Consider the following 22,598-nt stretch of genomic DNA (forward strand, 5'->3'; position numbering starts at 1 on the left):
TATAGAAAGCTTATGAAGGAAATTGAAGAAGATACAAAGAAATGGAAAAACATTCCATGCTCATGGATTGGAAGAATAAATACTGTTAAATGTCAATACTACCCAAAGCTATCTACACATTCAGTGAAATATCAGTCAAAATTGCACCAGCATTCTTCTCAAAGCTAGAACAATCCTAAAATTTGTATGGAACCACAAAAGACCCCAAAGAGCCAAAGCAATATTGAAGAAAACTAAAGCAGGAGCCATCACTATCACAGACTTTAGCCTCTACTACAAAGCTGTAATCATCAAGACAGTATGGTATGGGCACAAAAACAGACACAGACCAATGGAATAGAATAGAGACCCCAGAATTGGACCCACAAATGTATGGCCAACTAATCTTTGACAAAGCAGGAAAGAATATCCAATGGAATAAAAACAGTCTCTTTAACAAATGGTGCTGGGAGAACTGGACAGCAACATGCAGAAGATTGAAACTAGACCACTTTCTTACACCATACACAAAAATAAACTCAAAATGGATAAAGGACCTGAATGTGAGACAGGAAACCATCAAAACCCTAGAGGAGAAAGCAGGAAAAAAGTTTCTCTGACCTCAGCTGCAGCAATTTCTTACTTGATACATCTCCAGAGGCAAGGGAATTAAAAGCAAAAATGAACTATTAGGACCTCATGAAGATAAAAACTTCTGCACTACAAAGGAAACAATCAACAAAACTAAAAGGCAACCAATGGAATGGGAAAAGATAATTTGCAAATGACATATCAGATAAAGGACTTGTATCCAAAATCTATAAAGAACTCACCAAACTCCACACCCAAAAAACAAATAATCCAGTGAAGAAATGGGTAGAAGACATGAATAGACACTTCTCTAAAGAAGACATCCAGATGGCCAACAGGCACATGAAAAGATGCTCAACGTCGCTCCTTATCAGGGAAATACAAATCAAAACCACACTGAGATATCATCTCATGCCAGTCAGAGTGGCTAAAATGAACAAATCAGGAGACTATAGATGTTGGCGAGGATGTGGAGAAACGGGAACCCTCTTGCACTGATGGTGGGAATGCAAACTGGTGCAGCAGCTCTGGAAAGCAGTGTGGAGGTTCCTCAAAAAATTAAAAATAGGAGGCGCCTGGGTGGCTCAGTCGGTTGGGCGTCCGACTTCAGCTCAGGTCATGATCCCCCAGTTTGTGAGTTTGAGCCCCGCCTCGGACTCTGTGCTGATGGCTCAGAGTCTGGAGCCTGCTGCAGATTCTGTGTCTCCCTCTCTCTCTGCCCCTCCCCCGCTTGTGTACTGTCTCTGTCTCTTAAAAAAATGAATAAATGTAAAAAAAAAATTAAAAAAACAACAACAAACTAGATCTACCCTAAGACCCAGCAATATCACTACTAGGAATTTACCCAAGGGATACAGGAGTGCTGATACATAGGGGTACTTTTATGCCAATGTTTATAGCAGCACTTTCAACAATAGCCAAATTATGGAAAGAGCCTAAATGTCCATCAACTGATGAATGGATAAAGAAATTGTGGTTTATATACTCAATGGAATAGTACGTGGCAATGAGAAAGAATGAAATATGTCCTTTTGTAGCAACGTGGATGGAACTGGAAAGTGTTATGCTAAGTGAAATAAGTCAGGCAGAGAAAGACAGATACCATATGTTTTCACTCATATGTGGATCCTGAGAAACTTAACAGAAGACCATAGGGGAGGGGAAGGAAAGAAAAAAAAAAAGGGTTAGTGAGGGAGAGAGCCAAAACATAAGAGACTCTTAAAAACTGAGAACAAACTGAGGGTTGATGGGGGGTGGGAGGGGGGGAGGGTGGGTGATGGGCATTGAGGAGGGCACCTGTTGGGATGAGCACTAGATGTTGTATGGAAACTAATTTGACAATAAACTTCATATTAAAAAAAAGAAAAGAAAAGAATGTGTATTCTGCTACTTTAAGTTGAAATGTTCTGAATATATCTAAGTCCATCCAGTTCAGTGTGTCATTCAAAGCCACTGTTTCCTTGTTGATTTTCTGCTTAGATGATCTTATCATTGTTGTAAGTGGGGTGTTAAAGTCTCCTACTATTATTGTATTATTATCAATGAGTTTCTTTGTTATTAATTGATTTATATATTTGAGTTCTCTCAAGTTGGGGGCATAAATATTTATAACTGTTATATCTGCTTGATACATAGACCCCTTAATTATGATGTAATGCCCTTCCTCATCTCTTCTTGCAATCTTTGGTTTAAAATCTGGTTTTTTTGTGATAAGTATGGCTATTCCAGCTTTCTTTTGATATCCATTAGCATGATAGATGGCTTTCCATCCCCTCACTTTCCATCTGCAGGTGTCTTTAGGTCTGAATTGAGTCTCTCGTAGGCAGCATAGATGGATCTTATTTTTTTAACCCATTCTGATACCCTATGTCTTTTGATTGGAGCATTTAGTCCATTTACATTCAGAATGATTACTGATAGGTATGAATTTAGTGCCATTGTGCTACCTGTAAAGTTGCTGTTTCTGGTGATGTTTTCTATTCCTTTCTGGTCTGTTTCTTTTGGTCTTTTTCCCCCTTTAATATTTCTCTTTTTAAAGGTTTATTTATTTATTGAGAGACAGAGAGAGAGAGAGAGCAAGTGTGAGCAGGGGACGGGCAGAGAGAGAGATGAGAGAGAATCCCAAGCAGCCTCTGGTGCTGTCAGTGCAGAGCCTGATCTGGGGCTCAAACTCACAAACTGTGAGATCATGATCTGTGCCAAAATCAAGAGTTGGATGCTGAATTGACTGAGTCACCCAGGCCCCCCCCCTTTAATATTTCTTGCAGGGCTGGTTTAGTGGTCATAAACTCCTTTAGCTTTTGCTTGCCTGGGAAACTCTTTATCTCTTCTTCTATTCTGAATGACAGTAGGATAAAGTATTCTTGGCTGCATATTTTTTTCCATTCAGCATGTTGAATATCATTCCTCTCCCTTCTGTCCTGCCAAGTTTCTATGGACAGATCTGCTGTAAACCTGATCTGTCTTAGGACTTTTTTCCCCTTGCTGCTTTTAGGATTCTTTCCTTGACTGTGTATTTTGTGAATTTGACGATGATCTATGTCTCATGATGGCCAGCTTTTGTTGATTTAATGGGAATTCTCTGTGCCTCTTGGATTTCAATGTCTGTTTTCTTTCCCAGATTAGGGAAGTTTTCAGCTATAATTTGCTGAAAGAAACCTTCCCCTTTCTCTCTCTTCATCTTCTGGGACTCATACGATACGAATATTACACTTTAAGGAGTTGCTGAGTTCCCTGAGTCTACCTTCATAATCCAATACCTTTCTTTCCCTCTTCCTTTCAGCTTCATTATTTTCCATAATTTGATCTTTTATATCACTGATTCATTTCTATGCTTCGTCCATCCTCATTGTCATGGCATCCATTTGGGTTTGCATCTCAGTGATCGCATTTTAAATTTTTGCCTGACTAGGTTTTATTTCTTCTATCTCTGCAATAAGGGATTCTCTAGTGTCTTTTATGTTTTTTTTCAAGCCCAGTTAGTATCCTTATAATTGTTGTTTTAAATTTTAGTTCAAACATCTTACTTATATCTGTATTGATTAAATCCCTGGCTGTGACTTCTTCCTGTTCTTTCTTTTGGGGTGAATTCCTCCATCTTGCATTTTGGAGGGGAAAAAAATGAAGCTAGATCCTAAGTGTGTTTTGGTCTGCTTGTTAAGAAAAGCTTTATCCAAAACGTTAAAAAGATTAAAAATAAAAAAATTTAAAAATAATAAAATAAAAAATAAAAAACTTGATTCTTCTGTGTATAAAAAAAAGGAAGCTAGATCCTGTTTCCCCTAGACCTTAAGCATTGCAGCACTCTATGATCAGTAGAGTTGGTGTGTTGCAGGGGTTTGTCCTGGTCTTCAGGGGATAGGGCCTGCTGTCTGATTTTCAGGTTGACTTGCCCTACTGGAGATGCACCTGCAAAGTACAGGGGGCGGAGTTTGGTGTAAGCTACTCCCGCTTCCACTTGGTGGCACTGTTTTGCTCACTGAAGTCGGTCAGTGTAGATGGGGGGATGGGGGCGTGTGATGGCATCACCTGCTTTTTCATCTTTGGAACAGTGAGCCTATGCTTGCCACTCCTCAGGAAGCCCTCACAGAAGAGCAATCACTTCTCCTGTGTCCCCATCTTCTGTCAGATGCCTGCCATCACCCCATCTGTGTCCAAGCTGCCCACCTGCCAGCCAGCACAGCACTCCTATGTTTTATAGCAGGCGTGGCTGTGGGTTTCAAAACTCCAAACTTCAGAGACCCCCGAAACACACACCCACACTGATCTTCTAGGGAAGGGTCTTGTTGCGCTGTGGCCAGTGCCAGTCTTGTCCCAGAAAATGGCCATGTGACCATACAACAGCTTGGAGTTTATGGTAAAGCACAGCAGAAAGCTGATACCAAGACTCATTGTTCAGGCCATATCCCCATTCCTCTACTGGTGAACTGGGTGGGCCACTAGTGCCCAGAGGGTCTTTTGTCTCCTGAGAGGCAGTGTCCCCTCTCCCAAATGCACTCAAGAAGGGGAAGAGTTTCTCCCCAAGCAACCCAGGGTATCCTAAGACCATGATGCCTACTTCCAGGTCTCTGCCTTCCTTCCCCACCAGAGCACTGCCAAGTGCACCAGATGTGAGGCTGTCGATGACACAGACCTCTAAAACCCCAGACTTTGTGTTCTGCTGCTTATAAAAAAAAAAAAAACCTCGTGGTATTTAACCCCTCTCCTTTTCCCACTCAAGAGTTTTCTAGTGCAATCCCTTGTGCATGTTTTCACTCTTTCTCTCTTTACCTCTTGCTTTTCTCTCTGTGATCAGGGTTCCCTTCCCTCTGCAGCACCTATGGCTCTTTTCTCCCCAAAATCAACTCTCCACAGCTCCTACCTTCCACGAGGTGGTTGTTTTCTACATAAAGACGTGCAGTTTTGTTCTCTCCGTTCTCAGATCAATGTCTTGGGTGTTCAAAATGATTTAATATTTATTAGCTGTGTTCAAGGGATGAGGCAAGTTTAAGGTCACCCTACTCCTCCACCATCTTAACTATTCTCCCCATGTGAGTTCTGCTAGGGTCTGAAAAGGTATTCTGAAATCATTGTTGACAAAGAGGTACTGTTAGGTGACTTGAGCAAGTCACTCCATCTATTTACCTTGATTTCCTACCCTGTGGACTGTCAGGCTCTATGACCACCAAGTTTCTTTCTAGGTCCCCCAAGTGTTTCTGGTTCTCTGGCCACTGAACTTGGGAAGCCCTAGGAGAGAAGCTGGCTGTTGGTCCCTAAGCCTTTTGCCTTCATGTTGTTCAGGAAGGTAGTGATGTATAACAGTTCAGAACAATGCCTCCAGATTAGCCTCTCTATGCCTCAGTTTCTGTACATGTTAAATAGCGGTAACATGATGAGAACACTGACCACAAAGTGTTGTTGTGGGTATTAAGAGCTATCACTTAGCAGAGACTTAATATGTAAAAAGCACACAATAGTGGATGGAACTGAAGAGTGTTATGCTAAGTGAAATAAGTCAGGCAGAGAAAGACAGATACCATATGTTTTCACTCATATGTGGATCTTGAGAAACTTAACAGAAGACCAGGGAGGAGGGGAAGGGGGAGAAAAAAGTTATAGAGAGGGAAGGAGCTAAACCATAAGAGACTCTTAAATACTGAGAACAAACTGAAGGTTGATGGGGGGTGGAGCAGAGGGGAAAGTGGGTGATAGGCATTGAGGAGGGCACCTGTTGGGATGAACACTGGGTGTTGTATGGAAACCAATTTGACAATAAATTATATATAAAAAAATAAAAATAAAAAAGCACACAATAGATATAAGCTATTATTACTGTTGTTGTTGTTTACTATTACTATTATCATTATTATTATTATTATTACCACCTTCCTTCTAACTGAGATCAGTTGGCAATGAGAACAGCTTGTAGGAAGACATAAATTTGGGAAAGAAGAAAAAGTAAAACTCCAATTATATATTTCAACATCTTAGAGTAAGAAACAGGTCTGGTCAGACCTGTTCTTAAATGGGGAAACTGAGGCAATGAACTATGGAAGTACAGACCAGAGGCTATCCAGTGAGTCAAGAATAGAACCTCGAACCAAGCCAGAAATGGGTTTTCTGAGGATAGTGGTAAAAGGTGTTCAGATCTCAAGTCTTGGGAGATTTCCTCACAAGAAAGTGTTCCATTTTCACTACCCTAACATCAGCCTGGAAGCCATCAGTCAGACAGAGGCACAGCAGCACATGCCCTGAGTATAGAGGGTGAAGACGGATGAAGCAAAATTTTAAGGATCTGAGGACCTGTGATGATAAGCTCCGTGAAATAAATTTCTCTTCCCAGAGCTGTCTCGTGGAGCTTCAGAGTGCTGAGGCATAAGAAGAGCTGTAACTCACAAAGACAGAGGTCATGGACAAGTGCTCTAGTATGACCCGTCTGGCCACCCACGGAAACTCTACAACAACCGCTGGCCACACACACTCACTGGAGTTAAAAAAAAAAAAAAAAAAAAAAAAAAGTGCTTTGTCCTCCTCTTCACTTACCTTCAAGATACACAGTAAATGCTCATTGAATCCTAATTTGATCGAATTCTCACTGTTTCTCACCATTATTCTGGTGTTAAAATCCCTAGACTTATGTCATTTGAATGTCTATGCTTCTGTTGACACACTTAAAATCAGAACTTAACCTACAGCGTAGAAGCTTTTGTGGAGAAAATCTACGTGTTCCCATTCTCACTCGTGAAGTTTGCACAGAGATGACCCCATACCCCCAGCTCAAGAGGTGTGTCTGTGACACAGGACTAGATATCAGAGCACCTCATCTTCCTGGTCTCAGTAACTGGCTCAGAACGTGAGACTCAGCAGAAGGGTCGGACCCAGAGCCGAGAGATGAAAGAATCCACATCCAGTGATGTTGCTTGGCCCTCAGAAATCAGCAGTGGTCAAAGCCAGCCTCCCACCTATTAGTAATGTGGGCCAATAAATCCTCCTTACTAAAAAGAGCCAATTAAAAGTTTGTTTTCTCCTATATTTGTTGCTTGAACTCGGCCAGTGTGTTAGTCTTGTAGGGCTGTCACAGCAAAGCACCACAGACTAGTGGCTTAAACAACCAAATTGTGTTTGCTCCAGTCCTGGAGGCCAGAAGTCCAAGATCACAGTGTCAGCAGATTTTCTTTCTGCTGAGGCCTCTCTCCTTGGCTTGCAGATGGTGGCCCTCTTGCTGTGTCCTCACATGGTCTTTCCTCTGTGTGCGCATCCCTGGTGTCTCTTTTTGTGTGTCCAAATGTCCTCTTCTTATGAGGACACCAGTTTTAACGGAACGATAAGACAATGGAACAATGCCTTCAAGGTTCTGGGAAAAAGATATTTTCAACCTTGAATTCTCTACCCAGACAAACTATCACTTAAGTTGAGGGCAGAATAAAAACATGTCTAGGCATTCAAACCTCAGAATTTACTTATTTATTTTTATAATTTATTTTGAGAGACAGAGAGAGCGTGAGTGGGGAGGGGGCAGAGAGAGAGGGAGACAGAGAATCCCAAACAGGCTCTGCGCTGTGAGTGCAGAGCCGGATGAGGGGCTTGAACTCATGAAACGGTGAGATTGCGACCTAAGCCGAAATCAAGAGTCCCATGCTTAACCGTCTGAGCCGCCCAGGCGCCCCTCAGAATTTACTTTTAATAGGCTTTTGGGGGGAAACTATTGAGGATATTCCCTAGCAAAACAAAAGAGTAAACCAAGAACAAGGAAGACATGGGCTCCAAAACTGGAGCCCAGAGGAAGTCCCAGAGTAGAATGACAGTGCAGCAGGTAGACAGCAGACAGTCAGAGGATCGAGGCCCAGGAGGTGGGATCTGGGGGAAACAGACGCAGGCTATCTCCCAGAACGCCTATTCGGATCGAGCATTCAAAAATAAATTAAGGATGCCACAAAAGCAAACAGTGCCAGAAAAAGAAAGGACTTCCAGGAAACACCCAACTCTCTACAAGAGAAAAAATATAATCACCACACAAAATCAGACTCTGCCCTGAACAGCTAAAATGATCTTCCGCCTTAAACTAAGCCCACAGACAAATCACAGTGTAAGTTACGGTGTCAGGACAGAATGTATACATCATCAATCATGATAACCAGGATGTTCAATTGAGAGAAGCCCGGAGGTGGAAGGCAGGAAGAGGAGCCGGAGGGCAGGGCAGAAATGCAAACAGCCCCGTGTTGCAAGGCGAGAGTCAACAAGCGTCTAGAGCCGAACGAGACGAGACCTGGAATGGTAAGTTTGTGACAACGCTTCCAAGGAAACCGATGAAAGCAGCGCAACAGGGAGTGAGCTAAATTCAAAGGTTGCGAAAAGGGGGGTGGAGGACGGTGAAATCACCGCAGATCAACGGCGGAAACTCAGTAACTAATTTCCAAACTGAACAATTTAAACATTTTATTTAGAGATATGAAGAGCAATACCAAAAGAACCAGTAAAAGGATTACAAGTGGCCGTCCTAGGGAAGAGGACAGGAATTAGGAAAAGGAAGAGGCAAGGACCTGTGCCTTTTAGTGGCCAGAGGTCTACACTATTTTATTTATTAACCAAGCTCAGTTATTTTATAAATTCGTGGTTGGTTGTTTTTGTTTTTGTTTTTGTTTTAATTTTAAAGCACTCTAAAGCTTCCTTTGGGATCACTGCCAAATTGCTCGTAAGCCCTTGCTTCGTGTACAGATTCAAATTCTCATGGACAGCTGCCAGGTCCCAGCGTCAAGAAGTCCTTGGGTACATCCCCCCGTCTTTTCATCCATCTTGCTGTGAACCCCATAAGCAATGAAGCTTCCATGGTCTTCCACAAGTCAAGGACTTTTAATAGCATTTGATATTTATATGGTAGCTTTCATCTGTGGACTGTAGTGCATGTTACAACATTATCTCGCCGTGTTCCTGTGAAAGTAGGAGACGGGTGCTATTAACCCCATTATACATACGGGAAAACTGAGGCCAAGGGCTCTCATGATCAACCTGCTAGGTTGGATCTGTCACTTAGGATTAAGGGGAGGATCACTGAGCCTCAGGACCCTTATAAGGGATTCTGGGAGATTTAACCTCTTTTTTTAAAGTCCTGAAGACAATTCTTTCTGAAGACACTTGTGACTGGGCCTAATTATGAGCTTCATTTTTCCCTCTGTTGGCTAAGTGATCTGGGGCCAAGGAAAAGTGGAGCCATAGGAGGAAGGGAGTAGGTCACAGAGAGCAGAGGAAGAGGGGCAGAAATGAGAAAGACAGCCTTAGTTAATTGTGGGCAAAGTCTTACCATTCACTAAACAGATCAGCAAGTATTTCTAACGCCCCCCTATCAGGTGTTCAGTCCTATGCTTGATGCCAGGGAGAATTCAAAGACGGACAGAACTGGTGCCCATTGATCAGTAGTTCATCACTTACTTGGGTCCATAAGAAATATGTGCGTTAGAACAGATAGAAACAATGTTGCACTGTGAGGTAGAAATGGGAGAATGCGTGAAATAAGATTTTAGGGGAAAGTAAGAGGAGCAGGTGCTTGGACGGTTATTTTTTTTTAAACCTGTGGGGTTTTTTTATTCAAGGGAATAAAGTGGAAATAAGCAGATCTGCAGTCTGTACAGAGCCTTTGCTGAGGGCTGGAGCCTAGCCGCCACCCTCCCTCAGACCCATGGAGCCCTGGGTGAACTCAGCTCCTGGGTGGGACCACCTCTTGTCTCCACTGCAAGGTACTTCCCACGTCTCCGGGAGTCCCCAGACATAGCCTGTTACACGGGCTTCTCTGCTCCCCTAGAAAATGATGACTGGTATTGTTACCACTGATAATGAACTTATTATTAGCAAATATTTTATTAATTGTAACTAATGTTTCCAAAAACGGCATAAATACTTATAATCATTACTACTAGTAGTAAGTTTATTGGATTCACAAAAACCCCTGTAGGGTTAATGAACTTGTCCACGAGCCCTCAGGAAATAGGCATGCAGCTTTCCAGGCATAATATTTTCTTAATTAGCAAAATTTAAAAGTGCATAAGAGATTCTGTGCTCTGCAGCTCTTTGCACACAGTCCTCTTTACTCCCTGGTGTTTTATACTCTCACAAGGTCAAGGCGCCCTCTAATGGTCATATGTAGTTACAAAGGAGTCCCTCAAGTTCCCCCAGAAACCTGATGGACTGGGTCCCCTCTCTGGATATACAGTACCCAGAATAGGACTTGACCTCTCAGACCCTGTGGTGCTTTCTGATATTTGCAAGTATTAAAGCCCCAAATGGTAGAGATCAATACAAATTTCTCTCAACTGATCGCTAGAAAAGGAACCAAAATAAAGTTTTGAAACACACATGAAAGCTATTTAGTAACTTCAGCAGAGAGGCTGAGAAGATGAGACGTTCATGCTTGAATTAGATGAGTGATGGGTACTAAGGAGGGCACTCATTGTGATGAGCACTGGGTGTTGTATGTAAGTGATGAATCACTGAATTCTACTCTTGAAATCAATGTTGCACTGTATGTTAACTAACCAGATTGAAATAAAAATTTGAAGAAGGAAAAAAAAAGAGCCACGGAATTACAAATAGACGTTAGACCCCAGAGATGTGAGACAATCTGACACTCACGTGGTTCAGCCGCCCACCTGATCTTTAGTTTCTTCCACCACATCCTGACAAAGGAGCCAGCCAGCCTCCCATAGCCCTACTTAGGGGAGGGTCCAAATCGCTGATGAAAATAAACAAGCTGGCTACTCATGGCAAAACTGGAGAGGAGGGTCCCAGCATCCCTTAAAAAAAAGAAAGAAAGAAAAGACAGTTATTTACATTCTTAATTTCCTATTTAATTAATTATCCAGTTCATTAAAGCAGATGAATTATACATGTGTAGTTTATGCTCAAAAATCCCAAACCTTGGGGCGCCTGGGTGGCTCAGTCGGTTAAATATCCGACTTCAGCTCAGGTCATGATCTCACGGTCCCTGAGTTCGAGCCCCGCATCGGGCTCTGTGCTGACCGCTCGGAGCCCGGAGCCTGCTTCAGATTCTCGGTCTCCCTCTCTCTCTGACCCTCCCCTGTTCATGCTCTGCCTCTCTCTGTCTCAAAAATAAATAAACGTTAAAAAAAATTTTTAATCCAAACAGTAAGTAATAAAAGCAAAACTGCTGTTCCTGAAGTCATGTTAAATATTGTATCTCTGGTGTCAACTCTAAAGATGATCAAATAGGATTATTGTTGAACCAGGAAGGATGGTACTGTGTTTGTCTCTGCCCCCTCCTGAATACTCCCTCCAAAAACACAGTACAGTAATTGAAAAGGATAAAAGGATGGGAGAGGAAATCACAGAGTGGAAAATGGGAACACATTTGGGGAAGGTGAAAAGCAAATGCATGTGTAGAACCTAACTGAATGAGAAGGGAGACAGCTGGAAGGGCTTGTAACTGGCCCTGACCATTCAGCAACTAAGTAGCAGAACTGAGATAAGAATTCAACCAATATGTTCCCAGAATCTGTGCTCTTCACTTAAATTCTTCTACCCAAAATTGACCCTATATGTCTTCAATGGGACCATTCTTTAGGCTGTCTCAAAGACAGGGAAAGAGAATATTTAACATGTTTCTCAGTATTCGTGGCTCTACATGGTGCAGCCGCCATTTTCAATTTGGATCTTCTCCCACCCCAACTCATTTAACACCCTTCCCCACGACAGCAGTGAATGTGACCAAGGAGCTCAGACTAAAGAGCTACAGAGAGGGTCAGTACCAGCAGCTGGGTACCATGGAGCGAGTCAGTACCATGACCTGGGGCCATGGTCAGGCTCCAGCATTGCACTGGGCACGGTGGAGGGAAGCCCCCACCTTGGCAATGCCCTGGATCAAGGTGATGATAGACACGTCCTCAGAGAGTGTGATTAAGAACTTGATAGTCAGTGGTCCCTAGCATGATACGAGTGGGTAACATTTATTGAGCATTTAATCCACATCCGGCAGTGTCACGTGACATTTTATGACTACCACCTCCCTATTGATAAGTAGGGTTTGCATGTACTGGGAACCTTTAATCTTCACATAACCCTATGAGTTATGAGGTGATCCTTCTATTATTCTGATCCCCATTTTAGAGATAAGGAAACTGAAATACAGAGAAGTTGAGTAACCTACCCAAATACCTACAACCTGCAAGGGGCAGAGTGAGGTTTTTAGTATCCCGAGACTGCGCTCTTCAGCAGCATAATATATGAACAGCATGAAAAATGTAAGAGAGGATCAATAGAGCCCGGGAGAAGAGAAAACTCGGACTGGACCCCAGGGAAACCACTCCCCTGGCTGTGAATTTATGTCACTTCTTTAGTGGGATGGAACTGGAGACACAAAAGAACTCTACATAGAACTCAGTTATCGCCATGCAGTTTTTGTGTTTGCGCTAATAATTACATCCACTAAATCTCTCTGAAATCCTTGTAAGGTCTTTCCTGTTACTGTGATCAGTATCTGAACAGGGTGGACGAGACCATGGCAGCCAGGATTCTGGGGGCCAGGCGGCAGACCCAGCAAGCACATCACCCCATGACGTTTTAACAAGTCAGACAACGGTGAGCGTGCCCCCTATTTCATATGCTGACATATAATCACAAGCACACATTAACACGGATCACATGTGTGTATAGCAGTCGTATGCAAGGGAGCAAGCATACACACACAGGTAAAATGTTCACATCTTCCATCTATTCATTGTAAGACCTCGGGCATTTTTTAATTCTCTCTGAAGCTCAGGTTTCTCCTCTGTGAAAGAATACCTCTCTCACAGGGTTACTGTACGAAATGTGTTTGAAATCTCTTTCTATATCAGAAAATTTGATTTAAGTATGTGAGTTATTGTATGTATATGTATCGAAGGGTAATACACATACTTTGCTGGCCTGCTTGACATTCTGTTTAATGTTTATTTATTTTTGAAAGAGAGTGTGAGTGGGGAAGGGGCAGAGAGAGGGGGACAGAAGATCCGAAGCAGGCTCCACGCTGAAAGCAGCGAGCCCAATGTGGGGCTCGAACGCATGAACCGTGAGATCACGACCTGAGGCAAAGTCGGGCATTCAACTGACTGAGCCACCCAGGCGCCCTGACATTTTTATCTTATTACCTCTGTACAAGCCACAGGTGAGATTTCCCCATCTCTCCTTGTCTGCTCCTAGAAGCACATTCATCAGGGAATGATGTTAAGGCTATGCTTTGGAGGATGTCTGCATTATTTTTGATCCTTAAGAACGGTGTGCTCTTTTTAAAACAGTACATTTGACATTTGGCAGCATTGAAGAGAAAATCTTCCAAATGCCTCCTCTACCAGGCCGACCTGGGGACCGGATAAAGTCACATCTTTATTAAGAGCTGTCCCCCCGCCCCCCGCCACCCCACCGCTGGGTTGAGCGCTACCTTCCCTGGAGGGCAGCCCATCTGGGGGCACGTCTGTAGGTGACAAGCGGTGGGGGGTAAACTCGAGGGCTCAGTCCACGATCAGAAGGTTATCCCAACGCCGTAGGAAGAGCATAAAAATGAGAACAAACCTTGGTCGCACTGACCTTGGGCGGGTCAGATCTTCACTGATCCTGTTTCCCCATCTGAAGCAAGAGGAAAAAGTAATACCATCCTGACAGTCCCTTGGATCGCAGAGAAGAGAGCACAGGCACAGCAGAGGAGAGCACTTTGCTGCCTGTCGTAAATGATGACATAGTTAGGTCTCGAGAGCCAGGCGTCTGGTCAGAGAATCACGGGCTCCACGTTCTCAGGGGCTTAGCAGCACACTGGTAGTCGCCAGGGAGAAAATGTAAAACTTCCTAGATTGCTAAAGGGAAGCATGTTCTCATGGGCAGGAAGGGGTAGCAGCAAGACCAAAGGCAAAGAGGAAAGCCGAGTCGAACGTGGAGCAGGGCCCCTGGGGGTCATCGCCCTGGGCGACTGGGTAACCAGCTTCCTGGCACCGTGCCCCGAGTGCATCTGTCTCTCGCCACGTTAATATCACAGCTTCAGGCGCGGGAGGGGCGGGAAAGAATGGAGAGAAGGGATAGAAGGCCCCCTTGACAATCCATTTCCCTCCCTTGACTGGATGAGAGACCAAGTCCAGCCAGGAAGCAGCAGCATAGCCAGGAGACCCCACTGCCCACCTAAATGAGGTGTGACCAGTCGACAGCCACGGGCCTTGAGTGGGGGACACTCGAGAAGACAAGATGATCAGATACGCTCCAACCCCCCACCCCAGTCACTAACCTGGGCCCTTCCCTCACAAGTTCACGCAGGGCTGGGAGGGCCGTCCGGCCACAGACACCCAGGGCAACCACATCCCCCACGCCCTCCTCCGGTCTCAGCGGAGCGGAAACACATCGGCCAGGGAAGCTTTCCAGAGGTGATCAAGAGTGACCCAGAGACAGGGGCCAAGTGCAGTAAACATAAGCACCTTCGCAGCTGGGTGCCTGGGCCCTTCCCCCGGGGGCCACTCAGCAGGGGCGGGCGTGGTGCTGGCTCTTATTGGGAGAATCTGAGCCGCTCTGTCCAGCCCGGAGGAGCAGGAGAGAGGTGGGGCCAGACCCGAAGTGGGACCCCTGTGCCTCCCCAAGTCCGGTGTGCCGTCGTGCTGGGGAGACTCAAAGGGGCCTGGAAAGGGCGTCAGCCTTTAAAGAAACAAGAGACCACCTCACCGAGAGGGTTTCGAGGAAGACCAGACAGCTGTTGTTAGATACCTACACCGTCCTGTGAGGTGGGTACCTGCTGAAAGGGGGAAGGATCTAGAGGCTGCCCAGGAGCTTCCAGCGGCTGAACTAGAAGATTCTCTGGACCTGCCACACGGCTTGCAGGGCCCCTTTGCCACCGCTGGCCTGGCTGGGCCAGGGTGCCTTGCCCAGAAAAGGCTGCCTGTGCCCCTAGCCGCCACTGACCAGGTACTGGGTTGATGGGCATGTCTGTGTGTTTCTGCTTCAGAATGGGCGGGATTGGTACTGAAAGCAAGTCCCCACAGCCTGGCATGACACAACCGGCAGCAACCTCAATGCAGCAACCATGCTGTCCAAACCAAATTTAAGGTGTAATTGTCCGGCAAGTCTGTATATAAACATTTGGGGAGCGTGAGACAGAGTCTTTGATATGAAGTCTGTGATTAAGGAATTCAAAGGCTTGTGATTTTCTCACCCACTAAGCATGTTGAGGACAAAAGCTATCGTAACTGGATAGACTCAGAAGATGAGCTGCCCCATTACAAGCTGTGTGACCTCAGGCAAGTTCCTTAGCTTCTCTGAGACTCAGAATGTTCAGCAGCAGTGAGTAAAACAGGCATCATGAGGATGCGTCTCTCACTGGACTATTAGAGAATGAAACAAGGTAATGCCTGTGAACACGACTGCAACTATTTTTGCTTTTTTTCCCCCCAACTACCTAGCTGTATAACCTTGAACAAGTAATTACTACCCTCTGGGGCTACGCTTCCTAGGAAATGAAGGGACTGGATTTCTAAGAGTCCTTTGTAGCTTTCATATTCTCTACCGTGACCCAAGAGAACGATCGGCTTCTCGTCATTATATTAAGCGCCCACCTTGAAAAGGTTCTCCCTTCCAAATGTGGCTGCAGTCTCCCCCACCCTTTCCTCTAACAAAAACCTGCAGTTTTCCTGGAGAGTGAGCACAACTGTATTGATTGTAGTCAGAGCTGTGACGTCCAGGCGTCGAGGGGCATTTGGGGGGCAGGATCCAAGAAGGTTCAACAGTGCTCTTACTTCCTACTCATCTGCCCTAACTAGGAATAACTAGAGGTGGAAAGTAGCAGACCCGCATTTGCGTAACAGATCTGTTATTTACCGGCTGGGAGACCCTGGGATCTTACCTTTCTTCTATGAGCCTGTTCCCTCCAGCAGCTCTGGAGCTGTTACCTCATGGAGACGTTCTGAGGATTGAATGAAATCGTGTCAATAACGTGTCTAGAGCGAGTAGCGGTAGCTGTATGTGTTGTTGTCTATCATAAAGTATTATTTCCAGCTAAGTGTTACATTTTCATGATCTCTATTGTTAGTGATCATAATGGGGAGTGACGTCAGTAGTCTCGATCTCCTTCATCCACACAGAGGGACAGAGGCAGCACCCCATTCAACTATCAGCTTTCTGCAGCCCTGAATTTGGATATCAGATAGAAATAAAAGCCTAAGCATTATCATCCTGCTGGAGCCACTATTCATTAATAACTTTGGCTCTGGGGCGCCTGGGTGGCTCAGTCGGTTGAGCGTCCGACTTCAGCTCAGGTCACGATCTCACGGTCCGTGAGTTCGAGCCCCGCGTCAGGCTCTGGGCTGATGGCTCAGAGCCTGGAGCCTGCTTCCGATTCTGTGTCTCCCTGTCTCTCTGCCCCTCCCCCGTTCATGCTCTGTCTCTCTCTGTCTCAAAAATAAACATTAAAAAAAAATTTAAAAAAAATAAATAACTTTGGCTCTTCTGTGGGAGTGGAAAGCTAAGGCTGTTTTTCTCAGATTTGCCCCCAGAGAGAGGGCCCTGGCTCTGCAAATTGCCCCAGGCTTCCCCCGTGGAAAGGGCCAGAGATGGCATCAGGCCTCTGTGTCTGGGGACCAAGGTGGTGAATGGGATGCTATTCATGAGCTAGTTAACAATCTCAGCATGCATCTGAGGCCAGAATGGGCACAAAAGGGGTGTTAAGAGAGTGCCACCTAATGCAAAATAGGAACCCCTCCCTGGGTTGCAGAGACATGTTCCAGAGCCCTGGAGACCCAGAGCACCAGCCTTAAAAGTTTCTCCAGCAGCCTTCGCTCAGCAGATGAGATACTGAGTTCCCTCATCTCATTTATGCTCAGGAACAGCGAGTGCAGAGACAGCAAGATGCAAACTCCTTCCCTCTTTCCATGTGCCTCCATCCCGGCTTCTCGAAAATCTCCGGAGTCAATAAACTCAACTGACAAAGAGAGTGAGAAAGGAAATTCTCCACATATAAAAAATGCGAGGCCAAGATGACTCAGATCCCCCTTGGTTCTTTATTCTGCAGCTACCCTGCACTGAGAGCTTTGTATGAGAACATTTTGAATATATTGTCTTATTTTCAGACCACCAACAATCCCACCAGATGAGTGCTATTGTCAGTCCCACTTTATAGATGAGGAAGTTGAGATGACTGATGTAAAATAACTTGCCCAAGCTCACAGAAGCTGCTAAGTGACGGAGTCAGGGTTTGGACCCAGGACCTGATTCATAATCACTAGCAGAATTCGCCAGGGAAAGGATGAAAGAACCAGAACAGGGTAACAGTGGTTTCCCAAACATGACCTCAGTTCCCCCAATCTTTTAGAGAAAGCCTGCTGAACATCCATTATGAGCCAGATGTTCTCCTGTTTATCTTACACACATCACCATCTATGAGGCTGATATTTGCTCTGCTTTATGGAGGAAACTGAGGCCCAGAGAGGGAAGATGGTTCCCCAGTTGACATTCCCTACAAATGGTGGAGTTGTGTTTGGCATCTTGCTCTTGGGGCTCTAAGGCTGGTGCTCTGTCTCCCGATTCTGCAATGGCTGGACCAGTCACCCTCCTAGTATTGGTTGTTTTCTCTCTCCCTTCCAGGGAGGATTCACCATGTGTTCTGAGACGGGCTCCAGGTACACAGGCATGCTGCTCTTGGCCTTGGCCAAAATGGCCATCGTCGCCAACCTCCTACTATACTTTCCCAATGGGCAGGTGCTGGAGCCTGCCAAGATTACAGACTTGGTCTGGTCTTTCCATGGCTTTTTGGGAGCTGGACTCTTGGTAAGAATGAAGTTATCTACCTTGCCTCCTCCAAGTCACAAAGCAATCATCTCATCTTGGGCCCACCTTCCCTGGGCCCCCAGAAAGTGGCTAGCTGTCTCCCTCTGTACCTCACAACACATGATACATAAACACTGGGCACATGGTACTTCGAGCACCTATTTATGTGCTCTTCTACTGGGCCGTGATCTCGTCAAGAACACAGCCCAAGTCTCATTCGCCTTTGTCTCTAAGTGCCTACCCAGCAAAGTGCTGGCTTAGACTAGAGCTTAATATGTGCTTGTTAATTGCATGAGGAAGTACACTATAAAAAGCATAATAACCAAGTATTTGTCAGGTTCATCAGGTTTCAAGATGACCATCTTGAAAATTGTGTACCACTCATCGAGGCTTCCCTAGGCAAAATTATGGCGTTGGCAAACTTTTCCTGTAAAAGGCCGGATAGTAAATCATTCCAGCTCTGTGGACCATGCGGTCTCTTGTTTCAACTCCTCAACCCTGCCACCAAAGGGCAAAAGCAGCCACAGACAATACATAGACAAATGGGTGTAGCCATTGTTCCAATAAAACTTTATTTATAAAGACAGGCAATCTGCTGGATTTAGCCCACATGTGGTAGTTTGTTGCCTCCTGAGACACTGTTTTCCTTCCTTTCCACCTTCGTTTTCATTCAGCTCCTACTCTCCCACGTATCCAGCGTTCCCGTATGAGAGGATCACTTGTTTATGGAGACCCAATGCCAGACACTGAATAGGTGCTCAGCCCATGGATGGACGCATGCACCCATCTCAGGAATAGGGTTCTGTTTCTTCTCCCCCACAGTAGTAGAGGCAGTGACCATCTGCCCCTCCCATGATGGCAGAGGCTGGGCCTTCCTGCCTGGGAGAACATTTAAGACAGCAATACCGGGGTAAAAGTGGTCTGTGTCTCAGCTCAGAGCCCTTCCTAGGAGGCCACGCAGACCTAGGAAGTCTGCCAGACCCTGTTCAAGTCTCAGGTCTGCCCCTGAGCTGCGGTGCAGACCTTCCTGAGCTTCCATTTCAGTATGGAGAACATTAAATGAGAACATACACAGCGCGCCCTGCACATACCTGGCAGCCAGTAAAATGCAATCTGCCCTCTTTCCTGGCTCGGATTACCAGCTCCTTCTCCCCAGACCAGCCAAGCGCCTTCTGGAGCCTCACCCCGCCCCCCACTTGCTTACTCCCACAGGATGGACTTGCATGGGTCAGTCCCACCACCAAGCAAAGGCTGAACTCCCCTTGGAGCCCTCCTCATCTGTAGGATATACAGCACCCAACTTCTCTCAAGATATAACGAGCAAATGCAGGAAGTGTTGAAGGGAATCAAACCAAGCAGCTTGAGGATATTTAGTTTCCCTAACAGCAGAATCTCAGGTTTATTGAGAGACAGTAACCCAGAGGGAAAACATTCCACGGTCCTCAGGAAAGCAGAGTGAAGCCTGACTCAGTTCCTCTTTCTCCTCTTTCTTTTTCTTTCCCTTTTTTCTTCCTTTTTTTTTTTTTTCTTCTTTCACTGTTCAGTCGGTCTTCGGTGTCCATTCTGGGCCTTCACACGTGCCAACTCTAAGGCAAACTAAGGCAGGGGCTGTGGAGTTGGAGAGAGGAGGGCACACTGGAGCCATATTGAAAGGTGGATTTGGCAGGGTCTGAAGACTGATGGGAGTGAGGGGAGGGAGCAGCCCAAGTTGGTTCCAGCATTCTGGCCCGGGGGACCTCGGGAGCTGGTGATGGCGTTCTCCCCGGCAGGGACCTCAGGGTGGAGCCGGGAAGAAGGCAGAAGTTCCAGAGGAAGCTTGGCTAGGAATGGAGACAGGAGAGAAGCAAGACAGAGATCCCCTGTGGAGAGGTGATGTGGAGCCCCAGGGGTGGAGGGTCGATCCAGGGCTCATGAGCAGATGGAGAGAAGAAAGGAACCCAGGTCAGAGCCGGCCCCCACCCCACGCCCCTGGCTGTGCTGCAGATGAAGAAGAATAAGAGGGAGGAAAGTGTGGGAAGGAGACTGAGTGAGAATGCCTAGAAAAGTCTCAGGAGAAGCAGCAAAGGGGAAAGAGAAAAGCTGAGCAGAAGAGTCCCAAGAGTGAGGAATCACAGTGTCCACCCCAGCAGAAGGGACAGGAGCTGGGCCCTGGGGGGCATCTGCTGCACGAGGTGTCCGGAGCAGCCCTGGGGCTGGCTGGGAAGTCCAGACTGCAGGGAGCGGAGGAGTGGGTGCAGGTGGGGAGCTGGGTTTTGAACGAGGAAGAAAGGGCCGGAGGCCGAGCTGGCCTTCCTGATGCAAGGAAGGCCAGAACAAGATCTCGAAAGCCACACGGGACACCCTGCAGGCAGTAAGAAGCACAGACCCATTTACCTAGCATCAGCTCCACGCACAACACTAAGGATCTGTAGATCTACCAGAATTCACGGTTTCTGCTCCTTAACAATGGTGACGGGCATTTGCGCGAAGGTTCCATTTACTTCCCGCGGCAACTTTGCCAAGTGGGAATCATCATCTCCTCCGACGGGTGAAGAAAGCAGGCCCAGGCAGATTAAGTCATGTGGCCACAGCCACACAGAGGGCAGAAATGGGGCTTCATCCCCCGTCTGAGTCCAAAGCCTGTCCCCTCTCCCTTTTTCCACCATCTGATGCATACGTGCACACACAGCCCAGGATCAGAAAAAGAGGGTATGTGTGGAGCTATGCCGGTAGAGGTCCTGCTCCATGCCACACCCCGGTGAACAGGACACGGAGGCACCGGGAGGGGGGCTGCAGACAGTGCTGCTTTTCAGATGAGACAGACAACCAGGGCCACTTGAGTCACCACCGGCCCGGCATCCCCCACGCCACCAGGTAGACAGCCATTCGGGGGCTGAGTTCGTCCCACGGTCGGTCACAGCCATGGTGTGTAAAGACGTGCCCAGAACCATGTCATCTCCTCGAGAGGGAAGCCCCCTTCAGCCTCCCCCTGTGGTTGCTGGAAGGCAGCCTCGTGACGTCAGCAAGGTGGTTGTCTCACAGAGCCAACGTCAAGAATAAAAGCTCTCTGTTTTCATGGAGCCCCAGGCCAACCCAGAACCAGCAGGGTTCTGTGGTTTAGAAAAAAAATGAGCATCTCTTACAAGCATACCATGAATTGCGTATTCCAGGGACTGAGAAACAGAGCCCCCATTTTTTTTCCATGCAGCTAGTGGTTAGTTTCCAGAAATATTATTTGCAGACTTGGCAAGACCTTTAGGGGGGACAGCTGAGGTCTAGTTAGTAGTGTGGTTTGGGGTCACTCAGGGGCCTGATCAGGAGTAAGGGTCTGCCCGCCCCCACGGAGATGGCTCCTATGCTCCTGCAGAACAAGGGAGACGGACAAACACACAAATAATTAAACCCAATGGAGGGAGTCCCGGCTGCAGTGGAGCCTGGGGTCTGCAGAAGAGGAAATAATTAACTCTACCCTGGGGAACAAAGAGGGGCGGCCGAGGGAAGGAGGTGTCTGAGCTGTACTGTACAGAATTAGTAGGTGTTTGCCAGCCAGAGAAGGGAGGAGGGTGTTGCAGGCAAGGGGTGCTGGAATGCAGACCCAGGCAAAATTCTGCATCACCTCGTGCACCATGCTGACTAGCAGCTTCTTACCCTTGAGTGCTTCACCCACAAGCATTTATTGAGCACCACACTGTGCTAGCACTGTTCCACGCATAAGGGACACAGCAGGAAAAAAAAGCCAATAAAATTCCTGCTTTCCTAGCCCTTAGTGGGGAAGAGAAAGACCATGAATAACCAACTAAATACTAAAATGTCAGGTGGAGAATGCCTCGACTAGGGAGGAAATAGAGTATAGAACAGATAGCAAAATACTCCCTGAGGAGGTGTCCTTTGAGCAGCCCCTTGAATGAAGTAGAGAATAAGCCACGTTGCTGTTTGGGAGAACAGCATTCCAAGCAGAGGGAATGGCACGTTCTAAGGCCCGGAACTGGGAATGTGCTTGATAGTTCCAGAATCAGCAAGAAAACCAGTGTGGCTAGAGCCAGCTCAAGAAGGTTTAGGAGAGAGGGGAGGAAACGAGGTCAGAGAGAGAAGTAAGTAGCCGCTGGAACTTGAAAGCAGGGGAGAAGCATGCCCTGGTGCCATCGAGCTATGACGATCCTGACCTGAAGCCATCAGTGCACTCTGGCCCATCCTTGGAGACTGGCCTGCTCTAAGCACCAAGCTGTGCTCCCCAGAAGGTGCTTAGAGAGACTTTTAGCACCCACGTCCTCCAAGGTGGTTCCCACGGTTCTCTTTTGTCAGCTCCGAAGCTGTGCCCTCACCACACAATCTCTAGATGGTCCTGGGACTCAAGGAACTATGGTGTCCTAAGGGCCCAACAGAAGAACACAAGTAGCTCCTGATACCAGAAGATTCATCACAGCTAAGAAAAGAAATGTGCAAGAGGGAGAGCGTTGTACAATCATCCAGGATACAGGTGTACAGAGACCTGAGGCCCGAAGCTGCCCACACTCATCCCCCCAGGGCATCTCTTCCTACCTGGAAGGTTCTCATCAGCCCTAGATCCTAGCACTGAGTTACCTAGAGGTGATTCTGAAAATCTGAGATTTTTGTGAAAATACTTCACTTAAAGAAATATGTTCATTGAATAAATGGGGAGCATACGTGCCCATTATACCAGTCAAGATTTTCCTGAAAATTTTACTATGTCTTATTCATGCAGTAAAACCGTGCAGGGCACACAGCCATTTGCATGAGGTCCGCAGGAAGCACCAGCAATTCTGATCGTTGAATAG

Source organism: Lynx canadensis, chromosome D1 (genome assembly GCF_007474595.2).
Source record: "Lynx canadensis isolate LIC74 chromosome D1, mLynCan4.pri.v2, whole genome shotgun sequence".
Taxonomy (NCBI): domain Eukaryota; kingdom Metazoa; phylum Chordata; class Mammalia; order Carnivora; family Felidae; genus Lynx; species Lynx canadensis.